We start from the raw sequence: 13139 nt of genomic DNA, 5'->3' as shown, positions 1-13139 counted from the left end.
GGATCAGTTTTGAAGCAAATTTCTACATGATTTGAGCAGACTGGCACATCTTTTCTGTGCCTTACCATCCCCACTGTTGTATTTGTTGTGCTTTTCTTTTTCGTGAGTGTTTACTACTGATTGGTGTGTGCACTCATCTCTACCTCAACAGTATGAAATTTCGAGGACGAAATTTTTATAAAGAGGGGAGATTGTCACGTCCCGTATCTCAATTTACCGGTTTACTAGTCATTTGGACGGTAAACGACAATTACTTTCACTTTTCACTTTGTTTCAATCTTTTAGGGGCCCTCAAAAGTTGACTTTTCATTCGAGTCAAAATTTGAGGAAATTTTATTTATCAAAGTCTTAGAGGACATTAAACCGAGTTCGTGGCCAAGTGATACGTAAAAATTGGAGTTCGTATGCGAAAGTTATAAGTGAAAAACGGAAGTTACTGTTCATGGTAATTTGATATATATATTTGAATTTTCTACTGTGGTAACTTGGTAACTCTCCCACTTTGTCTCTCCTCCTCCCCGCGTCTCTTTTCTCTCTCCTTCCCCAAGCTCTCTCTCTCTCTGTCCTCTGCAACTTCGGCGTCCTCTCAAGTCCGGCCACCTGGGAGCTAGCCGCGACCATCATTCTCTTCCTCTCCTCTTCCTGGACTTTCCTGCGGTGGTAGCTCGCCGAGTCTTAGCCGGAAAACAAAGAACCAAGCCCAAGAATCTTACTGTAGCAGTTTTGAGTCAACGCCGGTATCTCCCAATTCCGGCCACCTCCGGCGATAAACCTTGGTCCATTGGAAGCGCCTTGAGACGTAGATGATGCCCATTTGCAAGCACTTCTGGATTCAAAAACCCGTCATAAACGTTGTCCCCTTCCTAGACATCATTCCACATAGGCTATACTTACTAAGATGAAAAAGGTTATAAGTGTGAAGACAGTTCAACAAGTGTTAATAAAGGCCACCCTCAACCTTAAGGGACCTGAACTAGGTACCAATAAGGGGTTTAGGCCAATATTAACAAAAGAGACTTCACATATTCCATTCAATTAATTTACAACTTACAATTAAAACTCGTGTTCAACAATATAAAAAAAACATCCTAGTTAATTTAAACTAAGTTTCAAACAGTTTATATACAACAATTATAAACAAAAATAAGTGATTTTTCAATCCCCGGCAACGGCGCCAAAAATTGATAACGCTAAAAGCAGCGCGCAATTTAACCCTGTAAAATGTCATCGTTAGTATATGGTAAATAGAGATCGTTCTAACCGGGGATTGAGGGTACACTTGTAATTGCAAAAACAATTAATTAATTAGTAAAAGTAAAAAGTATTATTTACAAAAATAAAACAAAGAATAAAAGTATATACAAGTAAACACAAATAAGGGGGTCTTAGGAATATAAAATTAATAAATAAAATAAAGAAAATGTAAAAACATATATACAAGGGTGGAACGTAAGGAATAAAGATCAAAACCATATCCATATGAATGAAATCCAATTACAATTCCTATAGTTGATTTTCTATGTCATGAGAAATAAGTTGACCATGTGAAACGTTAATAAGCAAACGATTTCCCATTTTTTACTTTCCTTCGATATTTAATCTAAGTGAAAGCACCTAAATTAAACCTATTGAACATGCAATCATAGTCTAGAAAGCTAGCTAATCAAGAACACATTCAATGCATGAAGAACAAAGAAAGGATGTCAACCAAAGTGCACAACCTAGTATGACAAAGCTCATCTATTTGCAATCCTCCTTAATTGATTTCGACTTTTGTCCAAAGTCTTTACTACTTAAATCTAGCTCCAATTACATGCATATATCCTAAGTTGGCCACCAAAGAACATAAACATGCAAAAGTTTTCTATAATCCAAAATCAATCAAGCAATCTCACATAAGCAACATATAAATCAACATAAAGAAATCACAAATTTATTTCAAAACATATAAACGGGCTTTAAACTTTGCCCTTAATGTCATGTTAACTAGAATTCATAACTCTACGAATCAAACAAAGGAAAATAAAAGAAAGTATGAAATACACCGTGAAAGATGGATGACAAGCCTTGAGACGAAGAACTTGAAGATCTTTGAAAGCAAGCAATCTTCTAGGGACGACACAAGGATGGATGGTGGCTAGGATCTTGATGTATTGCATGACTTCTTCTCCTCCTTGCTTGAGACGCAGAGCTTCTGAAGACTAGAGAATGAAGAGAATTCTTCTGATGTTTATTTTTGTGAGGGGGAGAGGTGTGTTGTGTTGTGGTGGTGTGTAAAACATCTAGAGAGGAAGGTATATATAGGGGAAGGCAAGGCTTCATGAATTTAATTTCTAAGGAATTTTCTGGTTGCACCATACAGCTCCAACCAATGAATTAATGCCACGTTAGCTCTGCCATGTCACTCAACCAATCAAAAACCTCCAATTTAACACCTTGATTTAGGGAGATTATTTTTCAATTAATTGCATGATTATTTTCTGATTTTTCTCTTAATTTTCGGCCAAATTGCTCTTGAGTGAAAATAGGAATGAATCTGGACTTGTTTTTGACCTTTTCTCCCTTAACTCTCTCCATGGCTTTATCCTTAACATCCTCCCCTTGATTTTCTCTTGATTTTCACATTAAAACTGTAGATTTTATTCTCTAATTTCAACCAACATATCCTGAGGGAATTAAGGAGCGAATCTGGACTTGTTTTAAGCCTTTTCTTGTTGCACAATCCCATGAAACTCTCCCAAGATTTTCTCCTTAATCTTCACATTATCTCCATCATTTCCCATGCAAAAATCAGATTTAATCTCCCATAATATCTCCCACGTCATCTTCAAGCCATGTGGTCTCCTAATGCCTTCAGGTTTCCTAGCCTCATCAGGATTCCTGCGTTGACTAGGATTCCTAGTCGGACCAGGAAAACTCCATTTCTTCATTTCAACTCATTTCTGCATCCCTTGTGCCTTTAAGCTCATTTCTTCTCCATTTATTCGATGTACCTAGAAAATAGAAACTAAATTAAAAATGATTAAGTAAAGGAAATAACTAAGCAAAATATGAGGAAATAATTATTAAAACGGTGCATAAAAATGCTCCTATCACTTGGAATCTTTAAATTAACGAATTGGTATTAGTGGTAAAATTTGGGTTGAATCCGAGAAGCAGTGGAGAGGAGATTATGAGGATTTGATTTTGGGAATTGTAATTCATTGTTGAATAGTTATTCACGGAATATAATTGTGTACAGGGTGAACGAGCTACTGTTCGACGAAGGGAACTGTTTGCGGGGTCGCCTAAATTGTACTGTGAGTGGACCTTTGCTTTTAAGTTGAATTGCATGCAGTATATGTTCTTGGGTATTTACTTATCTTATTGATTTTTATAATGCTTTATATGATTTATCGAGAATTAGTGAATCATGCTTTCGAGGGATTAAATTATTGAGTTATTTATGAGTTATCGGCAAGGAGTTTATTTTGAGTTTACAATTTCACGAGCTTGACTTATTGAGACTTATTTATGGTTTACGAGATTAGTATTGTAATTTCTTTTCCGAGGGCTTTTAGTAGAATTCGAGCTAGTATTTATGAGTTACTGAATTGAGAAATGATTTTCGGGAAGTGATTGATTGATTAAGTATCTACGATTTTCTCAAGGATGAGATTGATGTTTGACAGGACATATTTCAAAGGGAAAAAGGTTTTAAAAAGGGATGAATTTCAAAGAGATTGATGTTTGACAGGACACATTATCTAGTCGGTAGTCCCCTCCAGACCATATTCTGGTCGGCAGTCCCCTCCAGAATATTCCGGTCGGCAGTCCCCTCAGGTGTGTCATCTGGTCGGCAGCCCCCTCTAGATGACATGAGGTAGTTAGTCGGCAGTCCCCTCTAACTACCAGTGGTTAGTCAGCAGTCCCCTCTAACCACCGCCTCCTGGGTTCCGGTCGGCAGTCCCCTCCGATGCGTTATCTGGTCGGCAGACCCCTTCAGATGGCATGAGATGAATAGTCAACATCCCTCTCTAGTCATCGAAGGTTTTACATGGAAAGGTGGATATTGAAAGGAAGTGGGTTTGAGACATTTCATTATGAAAGGTTGATTTTAAAGGAAGTGAATTCAGAATGTTTTATAAATTGCACTGCATGCTGGATTTTAAAGAATGAGAATATGGGGAAAGCATTCAGTTGTTATTTTCGTAAATTACCTTTTTTTTTTGTCCACTCACTCTAATGGTTTTTAAATGTTTTTCCCCTGGGCTCTTCGGTTTTAAATGCCCAGTTGCAGGCCAGATTAGCTTGAGGTCGGGCGTACATGGAGTTGGGGCATAGCTGTCATAGCTTCAGGATTATAGAACGTATTGGTCCTTTATCTCTTTACTCCATTCTCGTGTACCTTGTGCATTAGGTTGCTCTGATAACCCATGAGATTAATATTCTTAAGTTCAGGATTGTTTTGTGAAATGGGAGGATGTTGTGATATAGGGAGCAGGGTGGCTCCAGAAGAACAAGGATGGATTGTTTAGAAGTGTTTTGTTTTCCTACAGGATTTTGGGTAGTCCATTATAGGGAAGTTTCGCTAAATTTTTGGTATGATTTCTTCTAAGATGGACCCCGCAGGGCCACTCCGGATTTCAGGGTGAAATACGGGTGGGTTTCAGGGTGAAATCCGGGTGGGTCTTGTCAACTGATAAAACTCATATTCCTTCTATTGTGAAACTGTGGACAAGCTTCCAAGATAAGAAGAAAAATTTTACTAAACTTGCTGCCAAATCCAGCAATTTGCCTGAAGACAAAGCTTCTACAAGTGGAACTGTCTCTGAGCCTACCTCACAAATGGTCAATTAAGGATGCCCCTACTTCAAGACCTATATTCTCTGTTTCAAGAGTCTCAATGAAAGATATTTCCAACAATGTTGGCAATAATAGTGGATCAAAATCAACTATACATTATCAAACAAAATCTAGAGGCATAACCACTCCAAGTACTAAACACCAGCCTCATGTCTTTAAAAAGCTGTCTTTTGAAAATATGGATGGTAATGTGTTTGGTAATGGAATTTCTGCAATTTTTGGTCATTTCCCTTCTGAGGAGACTTCTGAGGTATGTGTGCCTAAATCTCCCATGAAACATGATAATGATAAGTTTCTGAAATGACTTTTGCTGAAAATATATAGCTTATTGACCAATTATGATAACTTGCCTTCCCATGATGGGAAAGGTATGGTTGATGCTTGATCTAGGCTTTCAGCCTCTTCTTCCATACGTACTCAATGTTTAGATCTCTATTTTGAAATGCTAGAGTTGTTGGAAGTGAGATTTTAACTCTATAATTGCAGATTTAGTTAAATTACACTCAATTGATGTCTTGGCTATCTGTGAGCCAAGAGATCAATTCAAGAAAGTTAGTTATGCTTTAAAGTGTATGGTGTTCCTTGATTCAAGAATTTTGGAGGTTGTTGGTTTTTCTAGAGATATCTGGCTTCTTTGGGACAAAAACAAGATTCAGATTGAATTTATTGATAAGAATTCCCAGTCTATCTCTGTTAAAGTTTCTCTTCTTAATTGGTAAACCTTTTTGGATGATCACTGTGGTGTATGCTAGCCCAACTCATACTATTAGAGCTTCTCTTTGGGCTTATTTTGATAATCTTATTACCTCTGTCAATCTTCCTTGGATGCTCATAGAATATATCAATAAACTGGTTTCTAGTGCTGATAAAAGCTGTGGCCCTCTAACTAGAAGATTTGGTTGTTTTAGATATTGAATTAATTGAAATGGAATGATTGATATGGGCTTTAAGGGCTCCTACTATACTTGGACTAATAATAGAGTCAAGGAGAGACTTAATAGAGGTTTATGTTGCTGCTCTTGGAGGTCTATCTATACTGAGGCTTTTATCAGACACATACCTAAGACTTGATCTTATCACTGCCCTATTCTCATCCAACTGTTTTCAAATATTGCTATTAACAAAAATACTACTCCTTTCAAGTTTCAAGCAATGTGGCTTTCTCATGAGTCCTTTGCTGATTTTGTTTCTAATACTTGGGTTCCTATGGATGGTGATTTTTCTATTAAAGTCAAGTTGTTGTCTACTGCCTTGTTTAAGTGGAATAGAGATGTTTTTAAACATGTTTTCCATAAGAAGAAACATATCTTTGCTAGAATCGGTGGCATTCAAAGAGCAAGCAACAAGTATGAGAATCCTTTTTTAATTAACCTAGAGGTTGAATTAATTCATGAAAATGAAACTATCTATGATCAGGAGGACATGTTTTGGAGGCAAAAATCTAGAGATAAATTCTTACAAGGAGGAGACAGAAACACTAAATTTTTCCACTTAACCACTTTGGTTAGAAGAAGAAGAAATAAAATTGAAGGTTTATATGATTCTCATGGCAATTAGTTCACTGACTCTACAATCATGAAGCAAATTGCTGTTGATTTCTTCATTGATATCTTCTCCTATCATCCTTCTGATGATATTAGAATTAGTATTCCTTGGCTTTTCCCTAGCATTGATCAGAATAGCTTGGACAACTTGTGTAGTCCCATCACTTCATTGGATGTTAAGTAATCCTTTTTCTCGATTGGTTTCCCTGCTATTTTCTTTCAATATCACTGGAAAATTTATGCTAATGAAATCTTCCAAATTGTTCAAGGTGCTTTCCAGTCTTGCATTATTCCTCCTGGTCTTAATAACTAGGGCTGAGACTTTAGACCCGAAAAACCGAGGAACCGGTCCAAACCGATCCGAATGGGTCAGTTCGGATCGGCTTTTTCTCTTAATTTAGTTGTTTTTTTTTCCGTTCGGTTCCCTTTTGATAGTAATTGGTTCGGTTTTGGTTCCCATATTTGCCTTTTGTCTTTACCCGAACCGAGGTGTTTTTCTATTTGTTCGGTGTCATTATTTCCCTACATTGTTATCCTCTGATGCCCATGTGCCATGATTTCTTTAACCTACCTACGTACCCCATCCCCATCACTTTCTTTTTCTATGCTGCACAAACCCACTTCCTTCTTTAATTAAACATTTTAAACTTATATATCCTCCCACTCATCCTCCCACTTCCATATATCATTAGTATATTGATTAGTATATTGGTTTGTGCATAGATCATTTCATCACACACATTGAAAGGCCCAGCCGCCCAGGTATTTCCATTCACTATAATTCCATTCCAGCTTTCCATTTCTCAGCTTTGAATTTTCTTCTCTGTTTCTCTGCAATAACAACCATCAAGAATGGCAGCTGTGATTTTGTCTTCGACGATGTTTGCAATCTCAACCTGCTGCTCCTCTTCGTCTCTCAGAGTAAGGACTTTGAGGAGCTCGACTTTTTCTTCATCCTTGTTTTGTCTCAACTCGTTTTCCTTGCAATCCAATCTCAATTCTTCCATCATTTTCCAGATATTGAATCTTCAATTCTTCACTAACTTTGCATGTTGAAAAAATTTGAAGCTATTATTGAAGGGATTTGAACCCATGTTTTCTTATTCTTCCTAGCTATTGGTCTACAGTCTTCTCTCCTTCTTCATAGCTACTGATTTGAGATCGAGCAAGATTTGGATTCACTGATTCAGACAGATAACAGAACCGAAGAATTGAGGAATTGGAACCGATTTTTATCGGTTCGGGTTTTGCTCGGTTCTAGAGATTGATATTCTTCAAACCGAATTGAAGTTTAGTACATCGGTTTGGTGCCGGTTCCGGTAGATGGTGGTCGGAGACCCGACTTGTCCCAGCCCTATCAATAACACTGTGATCTCCTTGATCCCTAAAATTGAGGGACCTCAGAATATGGCAAATTGTAGGCATATAAGTCTTTGCACCACAATCTACAAGATAATTTCTAAAATTATTGTTGCTCGGCCATGATCGCTCAAGAGCTACTTTTTAAGTTTAGGAAATCTTGTGGTAATCAAGGTCTCTTTGCTTGGAAGATTGATCTCTCAAAAGCCTATGACATTGTTGGAAGTTATGAATAATTTAGAATTATGAGAGTTATATGGTTTGAATAATTGTGACATAATGTAAGAATTGTAATAAAGGTAATTGAAACGTAATAAATGTGATTAAATAGATAAAGTTAATGAAACGTAATTACGTTTAGTTGATGTCTAAACATAGGCTTAAAGTGATTAAATAAAATAAATAGAGACAAAAAAAAAGCGCCTAAACATATGCTTAAAATTAATCGGTGTCAAGGACATTGCCGCTGACCATGTCATCAACATGTTTTCTATTGTCCACAAAAAATTAGAAACGTTGAGCTTGTTATCTTCACTGTCTTCACATGATTTTAGTTGGGAGATAATCCGATGCATAGCATAATTGAAAATCAGTGATAGAGTTAAAGTTCTGAAGGCGCAAACGCATCCATTCATATCATTCTCTGGGTAGAACAATGGTTTTCTGATGAGCAAATCGATCTGCTAATGCTTGCCAAAGCTCAAGCAGGTTTTTCATTGTAAGGTACTCATCGTTTAGGCTCTTGTTAAGATGATGACGCAAGAAAATCATAGCCTTGGCCCAATCTTGCACAGATGACTTATTGTCAATTTTGATGGCATCTCCAAGGTAGCACTATGTCAAAAAACGAATCAGACAACACACTTCCAACAACAGCAAAATTTTTAACTGCAGAATTATTCTATTGTCCAAATTTTTGATTCAGTCAACAATTATTACATTGCTATTGTGCAATTATTATTCAGACAATGGTTATATTTTGATGTTGTCTAAGTGAGTTATTTCAGACAACAGTTATTACATTGACTGTTGTGGAATCATGCAATTACTATTCAGATAATTGTGGTATTTTGATGTTGTATGACTGAATTAATTCAGATAGCAGTTATTTTTTGCTGCTTTATTATGTTGTATAACTCTCTTTCAGACAATGGCTTCAGACAACAATTATCTATTGATACTTTATTGTTGTGTAATTACTATTTAGACAATGGTTGAGTTTTGATGTTGTCTGACTGATTTTATTCAAACAACAGTTATTTATTGCTACTTCATTCTGTTGTGCAACTCACCTTCAGACAACGACTTCTGACAACAGTTATTTACTGATACTTTAATTTGTTGTGCAACCCTTTTTCAAACATGGCTATATATTTATATTGTCTTAGTTTCACATTGAGCCAAAACTCAATTTGTTGACTCCCTCCATCGACTTTGCCCGCCCATTTTTTAGCCAAAACTTAGACTTCCCCCTTTTCACAAAACCCCTAGTTTTATCTTGGGAAAGGAAAAAGAAGGGTTTAGATTCAACCTCTCTCCTCTCGAAGGCCCAGCTTCACTTCTCCCCAACTCTCTCTCTCTCTCTCTCTCTCTCTCTCTCTCTCTCTCTCTCTCTCTCTCTCTCTCTCTCTCTCTCTCTCTCTCTCTCTCCCTCCCTCTCCCCCTCCCCCTCCCTCTCCCCCTCCCTCCCCCCTCTTAATATAGCTCTCGATTCACAAACATCGCGACCGAGCCAGACCTTGCACCTAATCCATGATCGAGAATGGAAAAGCTATCTCGAGATGCAAGGATAGCTCTCGATTCACAAACGCCGCGACCGAGCCAAACCTTGCACCTAATCCAAGATCGAGAATGGAAAAGCTATCTTGAGATGCAAGGATCGGAAGCCGTCTCATACAAGGTGAAGTCCCAGCAGCTGCTCTGGTGGAGTTTGAGGCTAGGAGGTCTACATTTTGGAATCCTAATTCTCGGGTTTAGGGTTTATACGTTGAAGGACGCCTTCGCCATGATCAAGAACTGAGTGTGGTGGCGCAAGGAGTTCGAGATCGATGCTTTTCAGGACAACTATCCTGAGTTCATTGCCAAACAGGTACTTAATTTCTTACTTGTTAGATTGTTTCATAGATTGAGTTTCGTTGATTAATTAAATTTCTTATTCAATTATAGTAAATTTGATTTTGAAATTTTGAGGTTTTGCAGGTGTTAGTTTATTTCTTATTCAGTTTCTTGCTCAAATTATTTCAGTTTTTGTTCAACTTCTGATTTTCTGTGATATTAATCTTGAAATTTGGTATGATTTTTAAGGTATCTCTAATGCTGGAATGTTCATAGGGCCTCCACTACCTGTTGTTGTTGTTGAGGTTGAACATTTTGAAGAGGTACTGCGCTTTTCTTATTATTTACTTGTATGAATCAATAGTAGCAGGGGCAGACTTATAGTCATGCCTGGGAGGGTCCAGACCCCCCTTGGTTTCCTAAACAATCTAACTAAGCTTCATTGTTTACCTTAAGAAATCCTCAAATTCATTAATGGACCCCCTATAGATTGACAAAAACACATTAATTTGTTTCCAAATCTAATAAAGAATATCTATCAGATCTTTCTTTTTGTGCTACATTATGTTAATTATATCAAATTTGAAATGTTTATTTCCTTTTGTTTTTCCTATTTGTATTTCTTAATAAGCATAATAGAATTGATTTTTTGTTTTTCATATACCACATTTTGTATTCTCTCTTAAAAGAAAAAATAAGTTTATTGTCAAACAAAAAAAATCTAATTTTGACCCTCTCTCCCCCCCCCCCCCCCCCAAATCCTAGAATCCTGGTTCCGCCCCTGAATAGTAGTGAGCTTATATTAGCATTGGATTGAATAAGAGTTCTTGTTCAATCATCAAATCTCATCTCTCTTCCTTCGTTGTTCTTCATTTCTTGTGCTTTTTTACACACAAAAAGATAACACTTCATTCTACATTTGATTATGAATGAGAGGCATATGTATTGTGAGCGATTCTCTTGTTATATTTTGTTACTTAATCACTGATATGCGTCGCAGGTCACGAGGATCATGGGTTCTGAGGAGAATAGTCCATGGAAAGCATATTCCCCTAGCCATGTAAGTGATTGCTCTGGGTTGGTAAGAGATAAAAAATTTGAGGAAAAAGGACTGGAAAAAAAACGACTCTTTAGAAAGGAAACTGAGGTCGATCAATTTTGGGTTGCTGCTTTGACTACTCTTCAGAAAAGAAACTAAGGACGATCAGTTGTAAAATCTATTCCCAATGAATTCCATGCACAAGAGACATGCCGCTGGAGGGAAGGAGTGGATAAAAAAGCAAAAGTAAGATATTTTTCATTGTTCTTGTTTTGAACTTTTGATATACATGTTGGATCTAGTTGCTAAAGGTTACTGATCTTCTGATTGTTCTCTTATGTTCGTTCCTCATATTTTATATCTCCAAATAACAGGAGGATTGAATTCACTGAGGTGGGGTCTTGTTTACTTTTAATTTTAAAATGAATTGATTTCTCATGCTGAAAATATATTTGTTGATTTAAGGTTTTAAGCTGCCTCTTGCAATATTTGTTCATAAGGTTTAGAGAGAGATGGTCTCTCTCTCTCTGCATGAAGGTGAAGATTGGTACTGAACTTCGCTTGAACACAAAAGCAGTGTGTGCACTTGTTACAAGCATCAGTACTAATACCTACATAGAAGTGTAGTTGAGAATAAATGAATGAGTAGTTTAGTTTATGTTATTCTTTTGACATATGCATTCACAGACACACTTTGCTAGATATACTCATTGGTATATTGTTATTTTTATGATGTTGACTTAGAGTTGATTAACTTTTGTAATTGGTTATGTGACTGATATTTGTATCTTGGTCTGTGAGTAGTTAAAAGCCTTATCGGTAGATCTTCAGCCATTATTAATAGGGTCAGTTGAATAATTGGGGGTTCATTAGTTGAGTCCATTACAATGGAATTCAATAGACTGATGGTTTCTTAGTAGTTCAAATTGAATAAGTTTGAAGCAAAACTAAGGCAAAGGTTATGTTTAGGATTTTGAGGGATTTTGTTTCTAATACAAGTATGTCACTCGTACACTTTGGAGTGATTATTAATTACCTTTAGGTACTGATTAACCAATTTTGAAAGTCATTTGTACCATTTACATACGTAGTGCTATGCCTCATCTAGTCTGCAATTCAATGTAGCTCAACTATTTTAATTTGTTCCTGAATCCCATAACACTTTGCTTTTGTACTGTCTAGATGATAACCTGTGACAAATGTTTTATATTTGTCTAAACTCATATAGTACTTATTTTGTGCCTTCATAGAGTTTATAAATCGCATCCCATCAATCTAGTGAAGTTTATAGCAGAGAGGAGAAAAGAACAATAGCTCCTGAGCATGTGCTCGATCAAGGCTTTACAGGTTATTGACCAACTCTGACCATATATTTCAATGTCTCGATATTGGCTCTTGTTCTTTGTGTTGTACTGTCTTGGGTGTGTTGTTCTACATGGTTCTAGTCCATAGTGCACATCAGCTTCCATATTATGGTTTATTAGTAGATTGAGTACAACTATTCGCTTCTCATAGACTGTAAACACGAATTTCCTGCAATGAATGAAAGAAGAACACGTGTACAAAATAATATATTTTTATTAATGAATTTGAGGGTTCCAATCTTTGTAGATGTTCTTTCACAAGAATCTCCTCTGATTCGATCTCCGACGTTGATTTGATCCAAAGGTGGCGAGCACTTGATCTTGAATCTATGATACGCTAAAAGCAAGCGCATAATTTAACCCTGAAAATGTCATCGTTAGTACATAGTAAATAGGGATCGATCTAATCCGGGGATTGAGGGTACACCTGTCAATAAAAATACAAAGTATATTATTTACAAAAATAAAACAAAGTATAAACATATTTACGAAAAAGGGGGGTTTTTGGATTTAGGTCTTCGAAAATTAACTAAGTAAAGAAAACAATTAAAACACAAAAACATAAATACAAGGATGGAATGAGAGAAACAAAGATCAAAACCGAAATTACAATCAAATTCGATTCAACCCTAATATTGTTCATCTAAGTCATGAGAAAGGAGTTGATCATGTGAAACGTTAGAAAGCAAACGATTTCCCATATTTTACTTTTCAATGCTAATTAATCTAAGTGAAAGCACAAAGACTAATCCTATCAAACATGCATTCAAGCCCTAGAAAGCTAGACAATCATAACATGTTAGAAGCATATATATAAGACACATGGAAAGGCTATCAACTCAAGTGTGCAACTTAGTATGAAAAAGTCCACCTAATTGCAATCCTCTTCAATTAAATTCGGTTTTTGTCCAAAACCTTTACTACTTTTGATTC

Source organism: Rosa rugosa, chromosome 7, assembly GCF_958449725.1.
Source record: "Rosa rugosa chromosome 7, drRosRugo1.1, whole genome shotgun sequence".
In the NCBI taxonomy this organism is placed as follows: Eukaryota; Viridiplantae; Streptophyta; class Magnoliopsida; order Rosales; family Rosaceae; genus Rosa; species Rosa rugosa.
The sequence above is the reverse complement of the archived record's forward strand: the minus strand, read 5'-3'. Positions refer to the sequence as shown.